Raw genomic sequence first — 9,826 nt, forward strand, 5'->3', positions numbered from 1 at the left:
CAAAAAAATCTTGTAATATTATGTCGGAAAGTATGCACATAAAGTGGGTTTGAAAAGGTGCGTACGATTCCAATCGATCGACGCTGCAGAAAAACGACGTACTGCTATGCGACAGAATCTTTTACCGACGTATCATCAACGACGTACTCAAAAACAGCGTAATCAGAGCAACATAATTTGTACCAACGTAATGGAAAATGCGTAATGCATGGCGATGTAATAAGAAGTATAGTAAAAACAACGTAATATTGCAGGGCGAGGTAAATGACAAATAAATCAAAATATGTAAATAACAATTTATTTTTTTGTCCAAAATGGTCGCAATGCCTTATAACAAGGTTGAGGAAGCGGTATATTTATTTCGTAAAATCTATCGGCAAATTCCGTTGGAGACATTTGAACATGTCGTCAGTCGAGATTCAGTTCTCTATGTCCAACCTTATTGGTAGGTATCAAGTTGATGAGAGTAATGATGCACAGCGATGGTCAGTATGTGACATAGGAAGCGAGTATTTCCTGAAAGAAACAAACGAAAATTAATAAACTAGCTATTAAAACGAACGCATCTATAAGTTTCCAAATATAGTTTAATGGAAAATAACAAAGAAAATTGACAATTTAAGTATCAGAGAATGGATAGAGAACGAATTTCGTATTTATTAAGTGGGATTAAACATTTCACCCTTAAACGCATGATTTTAAATTTCATATTTTTCTGGATGGAGATGAAATTTACCTTTTATCTGAGCTTTACAATAAAAGCTTGTATGCTGTCTAATAGCAACAGTATGCATTTAAGGGTTAATAAACATTTTAGCCCATTTAAGTGATTTGTGCTTACTAATTGAACTGCGGGAGGTCCTCAACTATGCCTGCCAAGGCTGTATTTCAGGGCGTTGACTGCTGATGCTGTACTGATCTGTCATCTGTGAAACGTGCGTAATTTTGTTGCTGATTAGTACCAAGACGAATGCAAATCGTTGTCGTTGACATGAGTTGACATGCTGATCGAATCGTATACCGTCGGTGTATAATTGTAAAATATCATGTCCAACGAATCCCCAAAATTGTGCTGAATACATTTACAACCAGTCGTTATTCGTCCCCCATCGCAACTCAGAAGCATTCTCCGCACGATTCCGTCCCTTGCTTAAATCAATACCGTTGGTCTACCTACGAAAGAAAAAAAAATAGCAATGAAAGAAAAATAAATTAAAGAAAGATTTTCATTTAGTTACGTTAATATTATGAGTAAAAATGATGCGATGACGTGTAATTAGGCACTTACTAATTTAACTGTGCTTATGGTGTGCTCCTATGCAGTGCCAGGCGCGGCTATTTTCTACAACCTGCGTAATATAGGTGTTGATTGGTTCAAGGATGGATAGACCGAAAGCAGCCTGCGGATCGTCGACATCAGTGTTTATTTTGGTGCCATAACCAAATGCTGATTGAATCATAAACCGGCAACGTATTATCGTAAAAATATCAAATTTCCAGCTGATTACTTGAATTGTTCTGAATACATTAGCAATCGGTCGTTATTCGAGCCCGATTATTGTAACTGTGGCTAGTTGTCATAAAACCAGTTTCTCGCGCGCATTCTCCTCACAACTCCGCCTGGCAGCTATCGAACATGTACTTTCAAATATCACAGGAGAATTTGTTGGACATCCTACGGTAACCACCAGCTCGAGCATCGATGTGAGTTAAAAGCATCCCATGCCTAAATCAAGACCTTCGATCTACCTGCGAAGGTATATAGAAAAATTAAACGAAGGCTCTCATTTACGTTGTTTAAAATAATGGTAGAGTTAAAACACTAGTGAAGAATTGAAAGTCCTTCGAGAGTGATAATGTGTAATTAGGCATACTTACTAATTTAACCAGTTCATAGCACATAATTGAGTGGGTTATTCTTGTCTCTCCGTTGACATGTGTGTTCGAGCTCTTAGAGTTATCGAACGCCAATTGAATCATAAGCAGCAAATGCATTACGCCAAAAAAAATCTATAGATACTTATCTGGAATCCTGGAAAAGAAGAAAATGATTGAATTGCTTCATTTGCATGGGATGATGATCCTCACTTGGTCGTTAATTTGTTTTTCGGTGAAAATTTTAAAGATCGGGAAAAATGATTTGTGGTAAAAGTAAAAATAACTTTCGGTGACGACTGAGGAAATTAGGAGTAAGAGGAGAAGGGCTCTTCGCTACTGGAATAGTACAGTCCCAAGTGATGGAAGCGGAGTGAAATAATTTGGACCTTTATTACTGGTGAGCCCGTTCTGGTTATATCTTCTATCTTTTTAGTGATTGTTCTTGAAATTATATTGTTCAATTATTTCATTAAACACTTGGCGAGGGAATAGAGGCGGCCACTAGTAGGTTAATAACACTTTAGTTCTGGATCAAATCAGCCTAGATGCCGTGTGGCATCAAGCGACTGGAACCAGGGATCGATCCATTGGATTCCTGCTGTCATGCCGTGGGAGGTTTTCTGGACTTTCGTTTTTGTTGTTGTTTATTGTCTTGGATGGTTATATTGGGTTCATAGCCATAGTGGTAATCAGAAACAGGGGTTTCATGTCAGTGCTTCAGTGAGGTTTGCTGGTACTCCCCTGTTCGTGGGAGGAGTTTGTAAAGGAGAAGGGTGATACAAGTTAACAAAACAACAGACTAGTTTTGTTTGTAGACATGACCTTTCCTTCAATGATCCGCCAACAACTTGGGTCCATCAAGAATGTTTCTATTCCGGAAGCATACTTGATGGAAAAGGGAGTAGAATATAATGGCTTCCGTTTCCGATGATACTCTGTAGGATTCCTCCCACCTGACTAAGACATCGGTACTACCACCTGCTAGAGTGACAAGTTGCGTACCTACACACTGAAAAAAATGTTGGTAAACGTAAGAGTGTTCCGCTCTTAGCAAAAAACAACCAACGCCAACTATTAGGTTGGAAGTAAAACTTTTAAATTAATCAAGAATTATCATCAAAGTAAAAGTTTTCCTTTTAAGCAAATGAAGAATAGTACTCAAAACAAAAGTTTTATTTTTAAACTACGATTATGCGTTGGTTGTTTTTTGCTAAGAGTTAAAAACTCTTATTTTTACCAACATTTTTTCTGTGTGTAGTGGCAGTGAATCCGGTCGAGTTGTATCATCGACATCAGACTCCTTTAGTGAAAGTTGCCTACCACTAACCCAGGGCAAACATTTTAAAAATGAACACCGTTGTCAAGTAATTGATTCTTTGCTTCACAAACAGCCATTGTGGTGCTTATAGCATGAAATTAGATGAAGTGTATCTGTTACATTTTCTATTTTTTCCAGTCAAACGCAGATGATGAGGTTGCAGCGACTGGAGAATAGAATAATGCGATTAGCATTCTATTTTTTAGTCGCTCTAGCCTCAATATTTGTGTTTGATTGAAAAGAAACAAAATGGACCGGCAGAGCGAATAAAGGCGCTTTAACCTAGGCTTATTAGCCAGGGAAATGAGTAAATCCCTCTGCCCCATCCCCAAGGACCAAAGGAGTGACATTAACCTTCTTAGCAGAGTCACTCCCAACGATATATCCCAATCCCATATAAACTGAAACGGTCGGTACGGTTGTCCTCGTTTCTTTCTTATTCAAGATTCAAAACGATTCGTTAGATAAATTATTTATTAAATAAATAAATTAATTGCCGTATAGTTTTGAAACACCTTTTAACCCAACTCTGCACAGTAGGCCTGGCCGTTTTAATATTTGCGACATATTACACATAATATGCTTCAAATATTAATGTTGACAAGAAAAACACTAAAGAATAACTGCGGTGTTTTCCAGGATGCTTTTCAATACTGGCTGTGTAACGGTTAGAATAGAATAGAATAGAATGGGATGATGATCACTCACTTTTTTATATTCAGGTTATTAGAATTAACATGATTTGAAAAAATAGATGAAAAAAGCGCAATTCATTTTATAAAAAAAATACTGAATAATAATTTGTATCTAATGTTGCAGTTTCGCTAGCTTTGTTAAGAGTGTCCTGACTTGTCGCTGTTGCTTCCCAACGATCGTTGCAGTGGATCGTGTGCCTTTACCCGGCTTTAATTTAAATATATATAATTGTAGGAATTCTAATGTTTTTGATATCTCAGGCGGGAATTTAAAAAAATATATGAAAAAGACCATAGGATATTCTTGAATAGCCTTAACGATACTACCTACACCTTCAGTTACGACAATCTCTACCAGTACATAGTATTCATAACCTGTAATAGAAACGCAAATTGAAACAAACACGGATGCGAATAGAAAATCAGTCTTACCAATTAATGCAAGAGTTGGATATTCTGTGCTGCATAATTCCGCCAGGGCTGTATTTTCCTGTGAAAAATATAGTTTTGAAGTTAAAATGAAGTAAGAATTTTATAACATTAACAACCAAATCAAATAGTAGTTAGCTTTAATATCGAGTTCAGAGCGCCATAATCCGCTCTAAATATCACTATTTTTGAGGATTTTCATGGAATTTTGATCCGATATTTGTAACCCGTATTCAAACATATTAAAGTAAAAAATAACGATACTTTAGAGCGAGACAGATGGCGCCACCAATAAAAGTAACGAGGGAATTTGGCAATCCATGAGACGTTTCTGATCAGCTGATTATTTCTTGTTTACTTATTCTGACGTTACTCCGAGGGGTGCGACGTCTGACAATATCATTCATTCGATCCAACATCAAACGAATCCGACTAACAAAGTTGTTTGGTTATCGAGCACTCAGTCGAGATAGAAGTCTTTTGTCATCGGTCCGTACACTCTATAGCGACAAATAGTGTTAATCCGCGTTCAAGGTTATTTGCACACTCTACGCCTAGTTGAGGTTTCAGTATTTTTCCCTTCTTTTGTGTTTCTGTTTCTGAGTACCGTTAGCCGGTCAGTGAAGTGAAGCAGTGTTCTTCTAGTAGGCCGTCTGGATACCGTTACCTACACAAGCTAAGTATTAGTTTTCGTTTCCCCTTCTTGGTTGTCTTAATAACGTGCACTGGGCAATAGGCCCGTGCAAAAATGACTTCCCCTGACGGCGGTTCATCTCAAGGTGAGATGGACGTCAAAATAAAATCGGCTCCCCGGCTCAAGGTATACCCGAGCTCGGCCACCGGGCCATTTGTGATCTTCTTTCGGACCAAAGAAAAAAAGTGTTTGAATCTGTTGCAGATTTCTCGAGTTCTGACGGATCGGTATTCGGCCGTGACAGAAGTATCGAAAATTCGCCCTGATAAGCTTCGGGTGGTGGTTAACAGTTCAACTCAGGCAAACGATATTGCTGGCTACGAGCCCTTTACGAGGGAGTACAGGGTGTATATTCCAGCTAGCAGGGTTGAAGTCAGTGGGGTAGTTTCCGATTCGAGTCTGAATTGCGAGGACCTGCTAAAATATGGGACTGGCTGTTTCAAAGACCCCATGCTTAAGCCAGTGAAGATACTGGAATGCAAACGTTTGCATTCAGCATCAGTCGCAGCTGATGGGAAGAAAACATACGTCAACTCAGACTCTTATCGGGTGACCTTCGCCGGCTCTGCCCTGCCCAATTACCTCCTCTTTGACAAGGTTCGTCTACCTGTTCGCCTCTTTGTGCCGCGGGTCATGAACTGTACTAATTGCAAACAATTGGGACACACAGCCTCCCATTGTAGCAATAATGCCCGCTGTGGGAAATGCGGTGGGAATCATGCGGATGATTCCTGTGGTAGAGATGTCGAAAAGTGTCTCTACTGTGGGGGAAACCCACATGATCTCCCTTCATGTCCCGCGTACAAACAGCGCGAGGAAAATCTTAAGCGTTCCCTTCAGGGACGCTCTAAGCGATCTTTTGCAGAAATGCTTAAGATAGCTACGCCACCTGTCTCTACGAACATCTTTACCAACTTGTCTACTGACGAAGGCGACTGTGATGAACCCCAGGAGGGAACATCTTCTGCTGTGCCTAGAAGTAATAGAAAAAGGAAGAACATTTCCTCTTCCAAGCTTCGTCGTAAAGGCCAGAAGGTGTCTCTTCATGGTCCCCCTAAAATAACTACTCAAGGAAGTACTGGTGCAAAACCGAAGCAAGTTGCTCCCGGTCTCAGTAGCCTGAGCTCAGAAAAGGAGTTCCCGTCCCTTCCAGGAACATCAAAAACCCCAAGTGTTCCCATATCTCAGCCAGAGAAAGAAAACAGTGCTGGCTTAATAAATTTCTCTGACATTGTGGACCGTATTCTTACAGCGTTAAACATTTCTGACCCCCTTAAAAGTATCTTGATAAGCTTTCTCCCCGCAGTAAAAACATTCTTGATGCAGTTCACTGCGAAATGGCCCCTTCTTTCAGCGATTGTATCCTTCGATGGCTAATTCATCGAACGAGGTCAAGGATTTAATCACTGTTCTACAGTGGAATTGCAGAAGCATTATCCCGAAAATCGATTCGTTTAAAATCTTACTAAATAATTTGAATTGCGATGCATTTGCCCTATGCGAGACATGGCTCACTTCAGAAATAACCCTACACTTCCACGATTTTAATATTATTCACTTGGATCGAGAAGACTCTTACGGAGGAGTACTTTTGGGGATCAAAAAGTGCTATTCTTTCAATCGGATCGACCTCCCCTCGACAACAGGCATTTAAGTTGTCGCTTGCCAAACCAGAATTAAAGGCAAAGACCTTTGCATTGCTTCCACCTACATCCCCCCTAGAGCCTCAGTTAGCCACCGACGGCTTTGCGATATTGCGGAACTCCTCCCCGCACCGAGGCTAGTTTTAGGTGACTTCAACTCCCACGGCACGGCATGGGGTTGCCTTCATGACGATAATCGATCTACCCTACTCCATGAGCTTTGCGACAACTTCAATATGACTATTTTGAATACGGGTGAAATGACACGGATTCCTGCCCCTCCAGCGCGTCCGAGCGCCTTAGACCTGTCCCTCTGCTCGACATCGCTGCGGTTAGATTGCATGTGGAAGGTAGTCTCTGATCCCCACGGCAGCGACCATCTGCCAATCGTAATTAATATTGCTAACGGTTCAGGGCCACCGAATACAATCAATGTTTCGTATGACCTCACACGAAATATTGATTGGAAGAGCTACGCGTCCGCGATATCCGAAAAAGTAGAATCGACACAAGAGCTTCCTCCGGAGGAAGAGTACGGGTTCCTGGCTGGCTTGATTCTCGATACCGCGATTCAAGCTCAGACTAAACGCGTACCAGACGCGAATTCACGCGGGCGTCCTCCCAATCCATGGTGGGACAAAGAGTGCTCAGACGTGTACGCGGAGAAGGCCGCTGCGTATAAGACCTTCCGGGACGACGGGCTGCCAGCTAGCTACCGACAGTACGCGATGGCGGAAACGCGCATGAAGAGTTTGATAAAAGCTAAAAAACGTAGCTACTGGCGCCGGTTCGTCGACGGACTAACGAGAGAAACATCGATGAGCACTCTTTGGAGTACGGCCCGGCGCTTACGAAACCGAAACAGTACTAATGAGAGCGTGGAATATTCAAACCGTTGGATATTCGATTTTGCCAAGAAGGTTTGTCCGGATTCCGCTCCGGCACAGAAGATCTACCGCGCCGCGTCCCCTCACAATAACGCGAACGAAACACCGTTTTCGATTATGGAGTTCTCACTTGCTCTCTTATCATGTAACAATAAAGCCCCAGGGCCAGACAGAATCAAATTCAACTTGTTAAAGAATCTGCCAGACTCTGCCAAGAGACGCTTGTTGAATTTATTTAATAAGTTTCTTGAGGGTAATATTGTCCCTCATGACTGGAGGCAAGTGAAGGTCATCGCCATTCAAAAACCAGGAAAACCAGCCTCCGACCACAACTCGTATCGGCCGATTGCGATGCTGTCCTGTATCCGAAAGTTCGAGAAAATGATCTTGTTTCGCCTCGATAATTGGGTTGAAGCAAATGGCTTACTGTCAGATACACAATTTGGTTTCCGCAAAGGCAAAGGCACGAACGACTGTCTTGCGTTGCTCTCAACAGAAATTCAAATGGCTTATGCTAGCGAAGAGCAGATGGCATCAGTTTTCCTAGATATAAAGGGGGCTTTTGATTCAGTTTCTATCAAAATTCTTTCTGAGAAGCTGCACCAGCATGGTCTTTCACCGACTCTAAACAACTTTTTGCTAAACTTGCTATCTGAAAAACATATGCATTTTTCGCATGGTGATTTATCGACATCACGAATTAGCTACATGGGTCTTCCCCAGGGCTCATGTCTAAGCCCCCTTCTCTATAACTTTTACGTGAATGACATTGACGAATGTCTTGTCAATTCCTGCACGCTAAGGCAGCTTGCAGATGACGGTGTGGTCTCTAGTACAGGTCCCAAAGCCGTCGATCTGCAAGGACCATTGCAAGATACTTTGGACAATTTGTCTGCTTGGGCCCTCCAGCTAGGTATCGAGTTCTCCACGGAGAAAACTGAGCTAGTCGTATTTTCAAGGAAGCGTGAACCAGCGCAACTACAGCTTCAATTAATGGGTCAAACTATTGCTCAGGTTTCAACTTTCAAATATCTCGGGGTCTGGTTCGACTCTAAAGGAACCTGGGGATGTCACATTAGGTATCTGAAACAGAAGTGCCAGCAAAGGATCAACTTTCTCCGTGCAATAACCGGAACATGGTGGGGTGCCCACCCAGGAGACCTGATCAGGCTGTACCAAACAACAATATTGTCGGTGATGGAGTACGGGAGTTTCTGTTTCCGCTCCGCTGCGAACATACATTTCATCAAACTAGAGCGAATCCAATATTGTTGTTTGCGTATTGCTTTGGGTTGCATGCACTCGACACATACGATGAGTTTAGAAGTGCTGGCGGGTGTCCTTCCGCTGAAAAATCGATTTTGGGAACTCTCATATCGATTGCTCATCCGATGCGATATCTTGAACCCGTTAGTAATTGCAAATTTCGAAAGGCTTGTCAAGCTCAATTCTCAAACCCGATTTATGTCCTTGTACTTCGATTACATGGCACAAAATATCAATCCTTCTTCATACTATCCCAACCGTGTCAATCTCTTTCATGCTTCTGATTCAACTGTATTCTTCGACACATCCATGAAAGACGAGATTCGTGAAATCCCGGATCACATACGTCCGCAAGTGATCCCAAGCATCTTTCATAGTAAATTTCGAGAAGTCGACTGCAACAAGATGTTTTACACCGACGGGTCAAGCCTCGACGGCTCCACTGGCTTCGGTATATTCAATCAAAACCTCACCGCCTCATTCAAACTCAATGATCCTGCTTCAGTTTACGTCGCAGAACTTGCTGCTATTCAGTATACCCTTGGGATCATTGATACTTTGCCCGCCGATCATTACTTTATTGTCTCGGATAGCCTCAGCTCAATCGAGGCTCTCCGTTCAATGAAACCTAGAAAGCACATTCCATATTTTCTGGGGAAAATCTGGGAGAGGCTGCGTGCTTTGTTTGTAAGATCGTACAAGATTACCTTAGTTTGGGTTCCCTCGCATTGCTCCATTCCAGGTAATGAAGAAGCGGACTCTTTAGCTAAGGCGGGCGCTTTACAAGGTGACATATATGAAAGACCAATTAGCTTCAGCGAATTTTTCAGTATCATTCATCAGAGAACCCTCGAAAGTTGGCAAACTTCATGGAGCAATGGTGAACTGAGAAGGTGGCTACATTCGATAATCCCTAAGGTATCGACGAAACCTTGGTTCAGAGGGATGGATGTGGGTCGGGATTTCATTCGCGTGATGTCTCGGCTCATGTCCAATCACTACACGCTGGACGCACA

At 42.0% G+C, this 9,826-nt stretch overlaps 1 long non-coding RNA gene across 1 annotated transcript; it reads right to left on the reverse strand.

The window, feature by feature from the left end:
- Positions 1–381: 381 nt before the first annotated feature.
- On the reverse strand, positions 382–1,499 carry LOC131679169 (uncharacterized). The gene is made up of 3 exons (XR_009303810.1): positions 1,289–1,499; positions 842–1,173; positions 382–516 (listed from the first exon to the last, which is right to left on the reverse strand). It is a non-coding gene; the product is annotated as an uncharacterized LOC131679169 (long non-coding RNA).
- Between the last annotated feature and the right edge of the window lie 8,327 nt (positions 1,500–9,826).

Source organism: Topomyia yanbarensis, chromosome 2 (genome assembly GCF_030247195.1).
Source record: "Topomyia yanbarensis strain Yona2022 chromosome 2, ASM3024719v1, whole genome shotgun sequence".
Lineage (NCBI taxonomy): Eukaryota > Metazoa > Arthropoda > Insecta > Diptera > Culicidae > Topomyia > Topomyia yanbarensis.